At 36.4% G+C, this 14,082-nt stretch overlaps 1 long non-coding RNA gene across 1 annotated transcript; it reads left to right on the top strand.

Moving 5' to 3' along the window:
- The first annotated feature begins 502 nt into the window (after nt 1–502).
- LOC149789849 (uncharacterized) lies at nt 503–1,917 on the top strand. Its single transcript, XR_016423984.1, has 2 exons — nt 503–1,665; nt 1,722–1,917. It is a non-coding gene; the product is annotated as an uncharacterized LOC149789849 (long non-coding RNA).
- Nucleotides 1,918–14,082: the final 12,165 nt, after the last annotated feature.

Here is a 14,082-nt window from a genome sequence, read left to right as displayed (position 1 = left end):
AAATAAAATAAAATCGACGTACAAACAAACAAAACAAAAAAAGCAACAAAAAAAAAAAAAAAACAACAAGGAAAATACCCCTACCCCCCCCCCCACACACACACATTGGCACATAGGATAATATCTGTAGCAGTCACATTATAGAACTCATAGGATAAGACCAAGGAAAAGGACATACACATCTATTGCACACACAGTATAGCACTCATAATAGAAGACCCAGAAAATGGACACGTGCATTTTTGGCACACACACAATAAGACTCGTAGCGCAGAAGACCCAGTAAAAGGACATATAGCACACACAGACACAGAGTAAAGCATACATATCAAAACACAGAAAAAGTATAGCAGACACAGGCAAAACATAGCACTTCACCTCCCCCCCATCAGAAAAATATAGCAAACGTAAAACAATTATCAAATACAGCTGTCATTCTGACTCGAGAAATTCCTCTTTAAGGCGAAAACTCTGTGGCCATGAAAAACAATCCGGACTGTCATGTTGCTAGTGACGTCACATAAAGGCGACGCGAAAACCAAATCAAGAAAAAGACAAGAATCGTATGGCCACCACAAGCCAACCTTATTGGTATCTTTCTGGAAAATAATAAGTACACTAAGTACAAGAAACGAAACAAATAACCTTTTAGGAAAATTCGCAACTCGATTATTGTATCCGGGAATGTAACCATTGCATTTAGCAACGTTAGGGTAGTGAGCGCCCACATATATAAATAACTGGGCATAGAATCGACATAACCGTGTAACAGCTGAAAGGCAAACTAGAGGATTGATGGACGGAGGAAGGACAAGAACATGGATTTGTGGAGTGGAGGATACGAAATCCCTAGGGCTCATTTCTCTACCGGAGGCAGGACGGGTGTCGGCCATGTTGACGCCCTTTCTTCCCTGGGTTGCTTGGGCGGCATTGATAATAAGCGGATAATCAGAAAAATGAATCTGTGCGTAATCCGTACAAATTAAGGGGTCGCGCATGTCAACGATTTAAATTCAAAGCAGCAACAGCAGTGTGTGTGTGTGTGTGTGTGTGTGTGTGTGTGTGTGTATGTGTGCGTGTATGTGTGTGTGTGTGTGTGTGTTTACTGAATGAAACAATTACTCGGATAAAAATAGCACGCATGTTATTTATACATATGGGCTCCTGAATTCGGTAATTTCCGACATGACTATAACCAGTGCAGTATTACCAAATAGGCAGAGCAGGCGCAGGCCTATGGGCCCTGTGAAAACGGATCAAAATACTATTGTTAAAACGTATTAGGAGATAATTGGATTTCGACTACCTAAGGGCCTTAGAGCCTAAACAGGGTTTAAGCCGGCACTGACTATAACATTGACTAGGCATACAACTTCTGTATGCAGGTGTTTAAGCCGGCACTGACTATAACATTGACTAGGCATAAAACTTCTTTATGCAGGTGTTTAAGCCGGCACTGACTATAACATTGACTAGGCATACAACTTCTGTATGCAGGTGTTTAAGCCGGCACCGACTATAACATTGACTAGGCATAAAACTTCTTTATGCAGGTGTTTAAGCCGGCACTGACTAAAACATTGACTAGGCATAAAACTTCTTTATGCAGGTGTTTAAGCCGGCATTGACTATAACATTGACTAGGCATACAACTTCTGTATGCAGGTGTTTAAGCCGGTACTGACTATAACATTGACTAGGCATAAAACTTCTTTATGCAGGTGTTTAAGCCGGCACTGACTATAACATTGACTAGGCATAAAACTTCTTTATGCAGGTGTTCAGATGTGAACAATATTATCGCCATGTACATGTTATGAATGGGAACGACAGTCTTATCTTAATCGATAAGTCTTCATTATACGTAACTTGATATCTCGTATCTCATCTCTCTTGTAATAAAAGCTACATATTGAAGCTTGCGACATGATCTAGTTTATGCCGACTGTATTGTCACATTGAAATGTTCATTGTTCTGATAATAACATACATGAGGTAGTTTATGCCGACTGTATTGTCACATTGAAATATTCATTGTTCTGATAATAACATACATGAGGTAGTTTATGCCGACTGTATTGTCACATTGAACTGTTCATTGTTCTGATAATAACATACATGAGGTAGTTTATGCCGACTGTATTGTCATATTGAAATGTTCATTATTCTGATAATAACATACATGAGGTAGTTTATGCCGACTGTATTGTCACATTGAAATGTTCATTGTTCTGATAATAACATACATGAGGTAGTTTATGCCGACTGTATTGTCACATGAACTGTTCATTGTTCTGATAATAGCATACATGAGGTAGTTTATGCCGACTGTATTGTCACATTGAACTGTTTATTGTTCTGATAATAACATACATGAGGTAGTTTATACCGACTGTATTGTCACATTGAACTGTTTATTGTTCTGATAATAACATACATGAGGTAGTTTATGCCGACTGTATTGTCACATTGAAATGTTCATTGTTCTGATAATAACATACATGATCTAGTTTATGCCGACTGTATTGTCACATTGAAATGTTCATTGTTCTGATAATAACATGCATGATCTAGTTTATGCCGACTGTATGGTCACATTGAAATGTTGATTGTTCTGATAATAACATACATGAGGTAGTTTATACCGACTGTATTGTCACATTGAAATGTTCATTGTTCTGATACTAAGATACATGATCTAGTTTATGCCGACTGTATTGTCACATTGACATATTCATTGTTCTGATACTAATATACATGAGGTAGTTCGCTTTACATACTGTAAGTTTGACCACCTACCAGGAATGCTTCATTCCAAGGTACAATTATGACTGTATCAAAGATTAATGCTGCAAATAAAATTTGAATGCACAAATGATCGACATCTAATATCACGCCTTTTCTGTGCGTTCACTAAAGCACATATATACTAATGTAAAATAAAATTGGGAAACACGTGTTCTTCCTTATTTAAAGAAAATTTATATAGGTATAAATTGGGCCTCATTGTTCCTGTCATTTAGTACAAGAGCGTGAGAGAAACAATGAGGCGATAAATATTGTACTCTTCTGCAACAGGATGATAATGGCATTTTTTTATTGTGCGTATTGTTTTCCTGTTGGGCATTTACGAGAAGAAAGACATCGCCATATCAATTAGCTAAATCCTTCTAGAACACTAGACCTCGTGTATCATTTAAAACACATTCAGCCATTCAACAAGCATCTAGGGTAACAATGAGACAAGTATTTAGGGTAACAATGAGACAAGTATTTAGGGTAACAATGTGACAAGAATTTGGGGTAACAACGAGACAAGTAAAAGAAAGAGTAAGAATCTGAATTGTTGATTTTACAAATCGGCAACTTTACTTTCTTGAAACCTTTATACGACAACCCGATTTTCAGGCCGGGCATGGACGTCAAGTTAATTACTTCCACAGCTTTTATTTTGGTTGCTCTGTGCAAATGGGCAATGGATTGCTTATCACACCCACCCACGCACACACACACGCACGCCAGTACACGCACACGCAAGAAAGCGCTTGATTTAGATACCATTAAGATAGTCCTTCTCTTCCCTTTCACTTTGTAGATTCATGCAGTTTTTTTTTTAAATTCTTATCCGAAAAGATAAAACTTCCAAGGGCACATTAGATTTCAGTGTATAAATAAGTACCTATTTACCGGGTATTTGTCTTTAGTACATTTATGAAAACAATTTAATTCTTTCTTCTCTTAACATACACATCAAATGTCCGTTGAAATTGTCTAATTACGAAAATGGATGTGGACGATATTATTTACATAGCATAAACTAAAATAAATAACTTTTGAAACTTATTCAGAAATTACAATAAATAATGAATACACCTGTTTTTTGGTATAGCTGTCTAGTCACGTGATTATAATCTACACTCATTAACCGACTCAGAAGGAGAGAATAATAGGTTGTCTCGGCAAGTATGTGTATGAGACAAATTATATCCGCAAAAGTAATACAGGGTTTGTTGTTTCGAAAGATCATACTTTCCCAGTTCAATTGTCATGTAAACATATATACAATTTACTTCTATTAGGGTTTATATGTTCTTTTAATATTTATATGAAATTAGAAGCTAAGCACATTTCAGCAAACCACCCGATTGTATAGGACTTTTAAAAACCACTACATATGCACATAACTTGTAACATTCTCCACCGAAAGATTCAGCACATATTTTTTGTCACGTCTTGAATATGATAACAAGAGGACCAAGAGCGACACGTGATAGGCCCGCTCCGTGTATGATAGTCGTCTAGATAGGCACTTGTATGACATGGTTGATTCGGGGATTACTTGACTAAGGGGTCTCAATGACTGGTCGATGTATGCGATTTTGAATTTAGATTAGTGAACAGAAAGCAGTATTTTCATATTAAACTTGACTTTGACCTCTAGTGTCCGTAATTTATGGACTTTTTTAATTACCATTTTGTACAAACCAGTTAGGTTAAGAAACCGATTTAAGCACGAAAGGTATTTCCCAAAACCAATTCGTATTTGAGTCACAGCGACCTGACCATTGACCCATCAACACTAGTGTCAACAGTCTTCTTCCATGTATTGTATACGAACCCCAGAAGTAAACTTATTATGCAAAAACAATTTCTTTCCTTCAGTCGATGTGATCTTGACCTCTGACCTTTCACCACAAATTCGAGAACATTATATCTTATTAAACTTGCAAGTCATTTCAAACGTTGTTGAATCTGCGTGGTCAAGTACTGAATGTTTTGTACAGAAACCATTTTTCTACTGTCACAGTGACCTTGCCTCTTCATTATTTTATCCCCAAATCGATACCTTTGTTTCATACCCAAGTGCAAGGCATACATAGTTTGTCTCGGTATGTGATACAGAACTAAGTTTATCGTACTGATGTAATATTCTTTTTATTAACGATATTAATTTTAACCTTTGGCCTACTGACCACTAAATCAAAAGTTATCGCTCCATGTTATCTCTTCAGGCTATGCACAAAGTTTAGTCAGGGTACGTGTTGCAAAAGTAATCTTATTGTACAGACCTCATTTTACTTCTCTTAGTCTAGGGGACCATGCTATTTTATGTTTTATCCAAAAATCGGTTCTACTTTACCACGAGTGCAAGATATCCACAAAGTCTAGTAACATCAGATGACGGAAAACTAAAGATATCGTGCAGAAACGGAAAAGTGAATGGACATATGGACATGACAGATGGACAGTCATAGCATTATACACTTTGCCATAAAGTGAATGGACAGATAGACACGACAGATGGACAGATTCATACACTCTGCCATAACGTGAATGGACATATGGACATGACAGATGGACAGATTCATACACTCCGCCATAAAGTGAATGGACATGACAGATGGACAGTCATAGTAGTATACACTCCGCCATAAAGTGAATAGACAGATGGACATGACAGACGGACAGTCATACACTCCGCCATAAAGTGAATGGACAGATGGACTTGACGGACAGACAGAGTCATATCAAGATACATTTCGCCATAAAGTGAATAGACATATGGACATGAGAGACGGAGAGAGCATAGCAGTATACATTCCGCCATAAAGTGGATGGACAGATCGATATGACAGACGGACAGATCATAGCAGTATACACTCCGTCATAAAGTGCATAAAACATCACCTTGTGCTTTCACTCACTGCAGTTATTCCAAACATAAAGGGATTTGGTGACAAGATTTGCCATGCAGATCATAAAACTCAGTTGTTATGTATCCTACATTTGACATATTTTATCATTTATCTATGGCCTATTGTCTATTTTGCTGAGTTAAACACTATTTGAAACAAAAGTAAATTTCGTGAATGGTGCAATACGATGCGGGTTTTCTGTTATTTTTTCTTTTGTTAGTTTTTTCGTACATTGGACACATGAGCGATAGAATTCAAAATAAGATTTAAAAGACTTCCCTACAGAGAGAATTTAAGAACTATGCTAATGCTACGCTGGATTCAGGAAAGGCAAATTTTCCACTACTATTCAAATGACCCCTTGCATTACATAGAACACACTGTGGACTATGCCAGTACGACGTTGGACACATATATACCTCCCTCCCCTACAGAGAACACATTAGAAACTATGCCAGTATGACTATGGACACAAAACATGAGCCACTCCCCTACAGAGAACACACCGGGAACTATACCAGTGTCACGTTGGACACAAAAATTTACCCCCTCCCTTACTGAGAACTCATAAAGAACTATGCCAGTACAAAGTTGGACATGTAAATTCCTCCCTTCCCGACAGAGAACACATTAGGAACTATGTCAGTACGAAGTTGGTCCCACAGATAGAACAGAGAGAACTTCGCCAGCACAGCTTTGGTCTTTTAGCTATGTTTATTGACATTGTTTTCCATATATCAAAATATTTTATGTGGCATGTGATTAAAGTAGAGTGAAACAAACACAAAGACACAAACACATACACACACACACTGTATACTGTATAGTTCAGGTTAGTGCAGACACACAAACATCCACCCACTGTGTACTGTATTGTTCAGGCTAGTGTAGACATACCTATACACAGACAAAACCCACACTGTATACTGTATTGTTCAGGCTAGTGTAGACACACAGACACACAAACACCCCACTGTATACTGTATTGTTCAGGCTAATGTAGACATACAGACATACAAAACACTGTATACTGTATTGTTCAGGCTGGTGTAGACATACAGACACACTGCATAGTGTATTGTTCAGGCTGGTGTAGACATACACACACACACTGTATACTGTATTGTTCAGGCTGGAGTAGACATACAGACACAAATACACACGCACACTGTATACAGTATTGTTCCGGTTAGTGTAAACATACAGCCACATAAAAAACACTGTATACTGTATTATTCAGGCTGGTGTAGACATACAGACACACAGACACAAATGCACACACACACACTGTATACTGTATTGTTCAGGCTGGTGTAGACATACAGACACAAAGACACAAAAACACACGCACACTGTATACTGTATTGTTCAGACTGGTGTATACATATAGGCACACAGACACAAATACACACACACACACTGTATACTGTATTGTTCAGGCTGGTGTAGACCTACAGACACACAGACACAAATACACACGCACACTGTATTGTTCAGGCTAGTGTAGACATACATGTGATGCATGAGAATTATCTATCTTTCAACACTGAACTTTAAATGTCCAAACTGTGTAGGCAAGATAACCTGAACATTCAAACTGATCTCAAAGATTTGTCTTTTGTTTGTACATTATTGGCTATGTCATGGCAAGGAAATGATACTAAGAGCCCTTCCCAATGACATACAGAAGCAGCCAAATCGAGTTGACCTGGATGGTTATTGAACCTGCGACTTCTGTATTACGAGTCCGGCGCTCTACCAAGTAAGGTATCTAGGCTCCTTCGCAACGAAGATCACTTATATCAAAATTAAATAGCTTTAAAAGTGGGCATAGGAATCTAATTAAATATAGAACTCTTCCACTTGCTCCACAAGATACATGAATATAATAATCTTTGTATTCCTGGAAAGTTCCCTAATTAAAGGCTAGATAATCATATATTTTCAAAAGAATTATATATATATATATATATATATATATATATATATATATATATATATATATATATATATATATATATATATATATATATATGTGTGTGTGTGTGTGTGTGTGTGTGTTCTTCAAGGCAAGACCATGTCACATTCTCATATAATAACCATTCTTCATGACACAGTAATGTCACAATCTCATATGGTAATCATTTTCATGTCATAACCATGTCACAGTCTCATATGGTAATCATGTTCATGTCATAACCATGTCACAGTTTCATATGGTATTCATTCTTAATGTTATAACCATGTCACAGTCTCATATGGTAATCATTTTCATGTCATAACCATGTCACAGTCTCATATGGTAATCATTTTCATGTCATAACCATGTCACAGTTTCATATGGTATTCATTCTTAATGTTATAACCATGTCACAGTCTCATATGGTATACATTCTTAATGTCATAACCATGTCACAGTCTCATATGGTAATCATTTCCATGTCATAACCATGTCACAATTTCATATGGTATTCATTCTTAATGTCATAACCATGTCACAGTCTCATATGGTAATCATTTTCATGTCATAACCATGTCACAGTTTCATATGGCATTCATTCTTAATGTTATAACCATGTCACAGTCTCATATGGTATTCATTCTTAATGTCATAACCATGTCACAGTCTCATATGGTAATCATTTTCATGTCATAACCATGTCACAGTCTCATATGGTATTCATTCTTAATGTCATAACCATGTCACAGTCTCATATGGTAATCATTTCCATGTCATAACCATGTCACAATCTCATGTTAATTATTCTTCATGACATAACCAAATCATAATCTCAAGTCAGTTTTTATGAGGAAAGAAGTGTCCTGTTTTGTATGCATCGCGCCTACAACACAAATACGTATGTTGAATGACAGTTTTAATGAATATAATGAAAAGGGAAAGTGAACACTGTGCATACAGCTTATAAAATCTAGCATCAGTCATGGAACACTTGCCAAACATTTGAAGAAATAAACCGCTGTGTCAGCTAACAAGACATGGCAATCAATCATTGAACACTTATATGTCATGCCAAGAAACTAAATCGCTGTGTCAGTGAACACGGTAGTAATTTTGGTTAAGCGGTAGTTAAGGCCTGTTATTGATTTACAATTAAGATCACTTAAAAGGCAATGAAAGCACATATGTGAAACACAAATCGAATCGTTCTCTCTGAAACGTGTTCTTGTATTATATTGTATTATGTGAGACTTGCTGACTCAATGACAAACGCGTTCGTGTTACATTATTTTAGCCGAGACTTGATGACTTATTGACAACCTCTTTCTTGTGTTATATTGACTCAATGACAATTGTTTCACGAGAGATTTCATGACTCATTGACAAACGCTCTCCTGTTATATTATTTCACGAGAGACTTGATGACTCATTGACAAACGCTTTCCTGTGTTATATTTTTTCATGAGAGACTTGATGACTCAGTGATAAAGTCAAATGTGCATTGAATGAAACAACTTTGAGCATAAGAGTTTAAAGTTTTTAACTACAGTCATATTGAAAGATTTGTTCATGAACATTTTTTAAAATAAAATGGTAGAACAGCTCACTGAGGATGAGTATTATGTATTTATTATTAATATTATTATTAAAAGAACAAATTTTGGGGTTTTTTTGGCTGCCAGGTTAATAATAAAACTTGTCTTGACACCATGACTACCATAAGACTTGTTTGGCGGGAAAGCTTTTTGAGTTAGAAAGGAGAACGTAATAGCATTTTGTCTTTATCTCCGTCTTAGTGATTAGGAAGGTGTAACACCATTACGATACGAAACAGATGTTACATCACGCGGGTGTGAGAAGGGACCAGGTTTTTATACTAGGAAGGTGTCACACCATTACGAGACGAAACAGATAGCACATTACGAGATTGACTAGTTTCGAATTACGTCTATAACGAAGGGAAGAGAATTATGGTTTATCAAACAGAACACCATTCTGTATCTAAAATTATAAATGACAATAACATGAAATTTTTCCCTTAATAAAGAACTACCAGTTAATATTTCTCTAGAACTGCAATATTTCAAAATGCCATGCAATCTACTGTAAATACTCAAATAATCAACGAATCAAAACGTAGTCAAGATGTACTTGAAATGCAATAGGAATTCTCTAAATAGTCAAAAATCAATAAACCATAATGTAGCCAAGATATACAAGAGATGTAATATAATGTTTTAAATTAACCAATACGTTGTCAAAATATACGTCAAACATAATAGGAAAGCATAATTTCTTAATAATATACTATACGTTGTGCAAACGTTTTAATCAACAAACAATACGTACAAACAATTCTGAGAAAATTACAGGAGTCTATTCAAAATATTACTGCATTGTTCTAATTACTAAATATAAATTTATAACAAATATAAACTTGTAATGATTGCTACAATGTTTTCAAGCATTTATGTTTATTATGCTGACATTTCGTATGAGAAACGAACTTCAAATCCTCAAAGAACAAAGTTGCAAAAATCTATAATTTACAATCATTAGGATAATTTCATTCCCGTAACAAAGAGAAGACAACTCTCAGGATTGCAGTCACAATTATGTTTGGTCTGTCTACCAAGAACGGCTTATCTAGAGTTACTTGTCTGGAATTTGCCGAATTTTGCTTAAAATGTATAGACGGAATGCAAAAAGGGACCAGAGAGAACTCGTGTTTCTCATTACGTTACGTATCCATGTTAACAATATCTGATTGACATAATGTTACCGGAAGGAAAGTTGACTGGCTGATAAACAAATGGTATAGGTCCGTGAGTGACAAAATGAAAGAGAGAGGAACAGACACGACCATTACTGGGTCTCTTGCTTATGATCCAGATGATAGCAGTCCATATAAGATACGCTTAACTGTACACTGTTTAATGTTTGTACGGGGAGGGATACGAGGGTGTATCTTTATGTTGATAGATGATATCAGTCCATATAAGATACGGTTAACTGTACACTGTTTAATGTTTGTACGGGGAAGGATACGAGGTGTATCTTTATGTTGATAGATGATATCAGTCCATATAAGATACGGTTAACTGTACACTATGTAATGCTTGTAGGGGTGGGATGCGAGGGTGTATCTTTATGCTGACAGGTGTTATCTGCCCGTAACTGACAATACCACTGGAAAGTTGTCGCGCTGAAATTAACAATACCTTACCGTCAACATGACATGGGATTTTATATTTAAAAATCGTATCAATTTCAGTCTGAGCAATGCCATTGCAGTATATTTATATGAAATAATTGTCGACATCAGTCGCAACAATACCATTGTAGTTATAAAATTATTGGAGATAATAGTCAATTTCATTCTTAACAATATCATTGTAGTTATAATTATTCAAGATGATAGTCGATTGATTGCTTCTGTTTTTGTTACTTTGTTTAATGGATGGCACTGGCGTTGTGATCGGCAAACCATTTTCATTTAAAGAAGCATGCACACTGTAATTAGCAATACTTTCAGAGGACAATGCAGTTCTCTGTACCAACTAATAATCCAGATAATTGGCGCCCAGTTACCAAACGCTTAACTGTATTTGTTGTGTTTATAATGGGAGGGGTAAGCTGTGTCATTCAAAATAGTTGGATGAAAAAAATCCTCTGGTTATTTCTCCCTTATTAATATTCACATCTGCCTTTCTCGATAGGTGGCTGAAAATCTGTAAAACTTTACTCTTTAAACTCCATATACGTCAATAGATTCTATCCCAGTCTTTCAGATACATTTTATTATAGTCAGTACATTTTATCGCAGTTATTTATGCTACATCTATCCCAGTCATTCAGTCAACATTCTACACCAGTCATTCAGTCAACATTCTACACCAGTCATTCAGTCAACATTCTATTCCAGTCATTCAGTCAACATTCTATTCCAGTCATTCAGCAGCAGAGAGGGTGAACAGACCACTTAAGGGAGTGGTCACCCTTGTGTTTTACCAAAAAAAAATAGTGACCACTCATAGAGGTCAATTACCACGTCTACGATTATTGTTTGTCCCAAACAGAATTGTAGACGCCCCTCTCTGCTGCTATCAATATTGGGAATCATCATCTGAATCATGGGAATCTTCATCTGTTTCATCTTCATCTGAATCTTCGGAATTTGTTCTATGTTTCAAGTAATATTCAAGTTCTGATGGTGGTTTTTCTATTTTTGGATTTATGTTCTTTCTTTTTCTGTAATAGTTCATCAAACTTCTGTATCGATCTCCACCGCAATTTTTACAAATCTGATATAATCCTCTAACGCCGTTGTTACATCCAACACAACCTCGTGGACCAGCATGAGGATTTTTCTTTATAAGATAATTATGTTTCTTGCAATATTCTCCACGGCATTTTTTATTACAATTGTTAGTGGTTCCTTGACGTAACCACGCACAGTTGTTCATTATATTAATGATATCTGTTTAATTCAATTTAATTTTATCATCACCCCTGTTACCCAAATATTTTATCAATACCCACACGATATCTTGTTCTTGGATCATGTAGATTTATTGTTATAAATCCATGCGGGGTAGCTTGCGCTCGTGAGAAGAAATTTTTGAATTTAATTATATCCATGTCACCACCACACCAGGTTTGATGAATATTTCGCAACGTGTGTGTGTCTACGCCATTAAACACAACTAAAATGTTGCAGTTGTCTCTGATCACGTTTGGTATTTGTGTATATCGTTGAGTAACATAGATCACGTCTGTATTTTTATGTCTCCCTCGGGAAAATATTCTGGCTGGATTTGATTGTTTATCTAGCATCACATCGTCGTATACAACTAAATTATTAATAAATCCGTCTATGGAATCTACGGATGGTGCTTCATCAATATCGGTTATAAACTCTATAACATCATTATCCTCATCCAGTAATCGTGCGTTTTCATTGAAATCTTTAAGTACATCATAACATCGTTGATCATCAACGGATGGTGCTACTAAATATAATTTATCCCATTTCAGCCATCTCATTATCAGATTAAGTAATAATTGCGTCTTACCCGATCCAGATGGTCCTATGATAATCATTCTGATGGAGTTCGGTAGCGCAGGATGATGCTTAACTGGCTCTCGTTGCCGAGTTGCTGAGAAATCAATTATATCCATATATATTATAACATGAAATTATATTGTTTACGCTGTAGAGTTAAAACTCCAACTACTGATTTAGCCACGGTTACAACAAAAAATAAAAAAATAGCGTACGGTGGAAAATGTTCTGTGTGCGGTAGAAAGAAATTTTCGTTTTTACCTAATAAGCGCGGTGGTGATATTGCTAATTTGATGTCAAAGTTTCCAGGTGCTCCATGGGCTAAATATAGTGGAGAAAAACATCTACCAGGATATAATTATTGCGGTCCTGGTACCAGACTCGATATCAGGCTCGATGATCAGGATCAACCAAAACCAGGCGAGGAACCAATGAATGCTATTGATCGAGCTTGTCATGCTCATGATGTAGCTTATAAAAGTCAAAATCTACAAGATAGGCATATTGCAGATGTAAAATTAATTCATTCATTAAATTCTATAAAAAATAAAAATATTAGAGAATCATTAGCTAATTGGTTAGTAAGATCCTCGATGAAAGGTAAATTAGCGATTGGGGCTGGTAATTAATAATGGAATCAATTTATTATTCGCCGAGAGGATACTGGAGAGGCAAAGCAGCAATTGGTAAACTCGCTGATGCAGCGGCGGTTAAACATTCTACTGCTAGCGCGTGGTTGTCCAGGCAGGCAATATGGCAAATTTATCTACCACGTCCTAAACAAATTCAGTACGCGTATTTCGATGTCAGTGTTCCTAATGAAGTTCATCAAGCTGATATTCTGTTTTTACCGCATGATACTGTGCGTGGAAAAACGTACAAATACGCGCTAACCGTAGTTGATGTTGCAAGTAGATATAAAGAAGCAGAACCGCTATCAGCGAAAACATCATCTGAAGTAGCCGATGCGTTTGAACGAATTTATCAACGAGGTGGTGGACCACGAGGTGGTCTACGATGGCCACAGCTACTACAGGTTGATCCTGGTAAGGTATTTCTTGGTCCAGTATCATCGCTGATAAAACAACATAATACCAAAATACGACGAGGTCATACTGCAATTCGCCGTGATCAAGCAATTGTTGAGCGATTTAATCGAACACTTGCTGAGCGGTTATTTGGATATCAATACGCGAGGGAATTTATTCAGGATAAAAGATCTCGCGAATGGGTTGCAAGATTACCAGGCGTGATAGCTGCATTAAATAATGAGATCACACGAACAACCAACATGAAACCCATTAGCGCGGTCACAAAAAAAAATATACCAACACAACGAAAAGATGCTGGAAAACAAAAAA

This window comes from Sinohyriopsis cumingii, chromosome 10 (assembly GCF_028554795.1).
Source record: "Sinohyriopsis cumingii isolate HCF-2022 chromosome 10, ASM2855479v2, whole genome shotgun sequence".
In the NCBI taxonomy this organism is placed as follows: domain Eukaryota; kingdom Metazoa; phylum Mollusca; class Bivalvia; order Unionida; family Unionidae; genus Sinohyriopsis; species Sinohyriopsis cumingii.
Note: the sequence above shows the minus strand (reverse complement) of the source record. Positions and strands in the feature narration are given on the sequence as shown.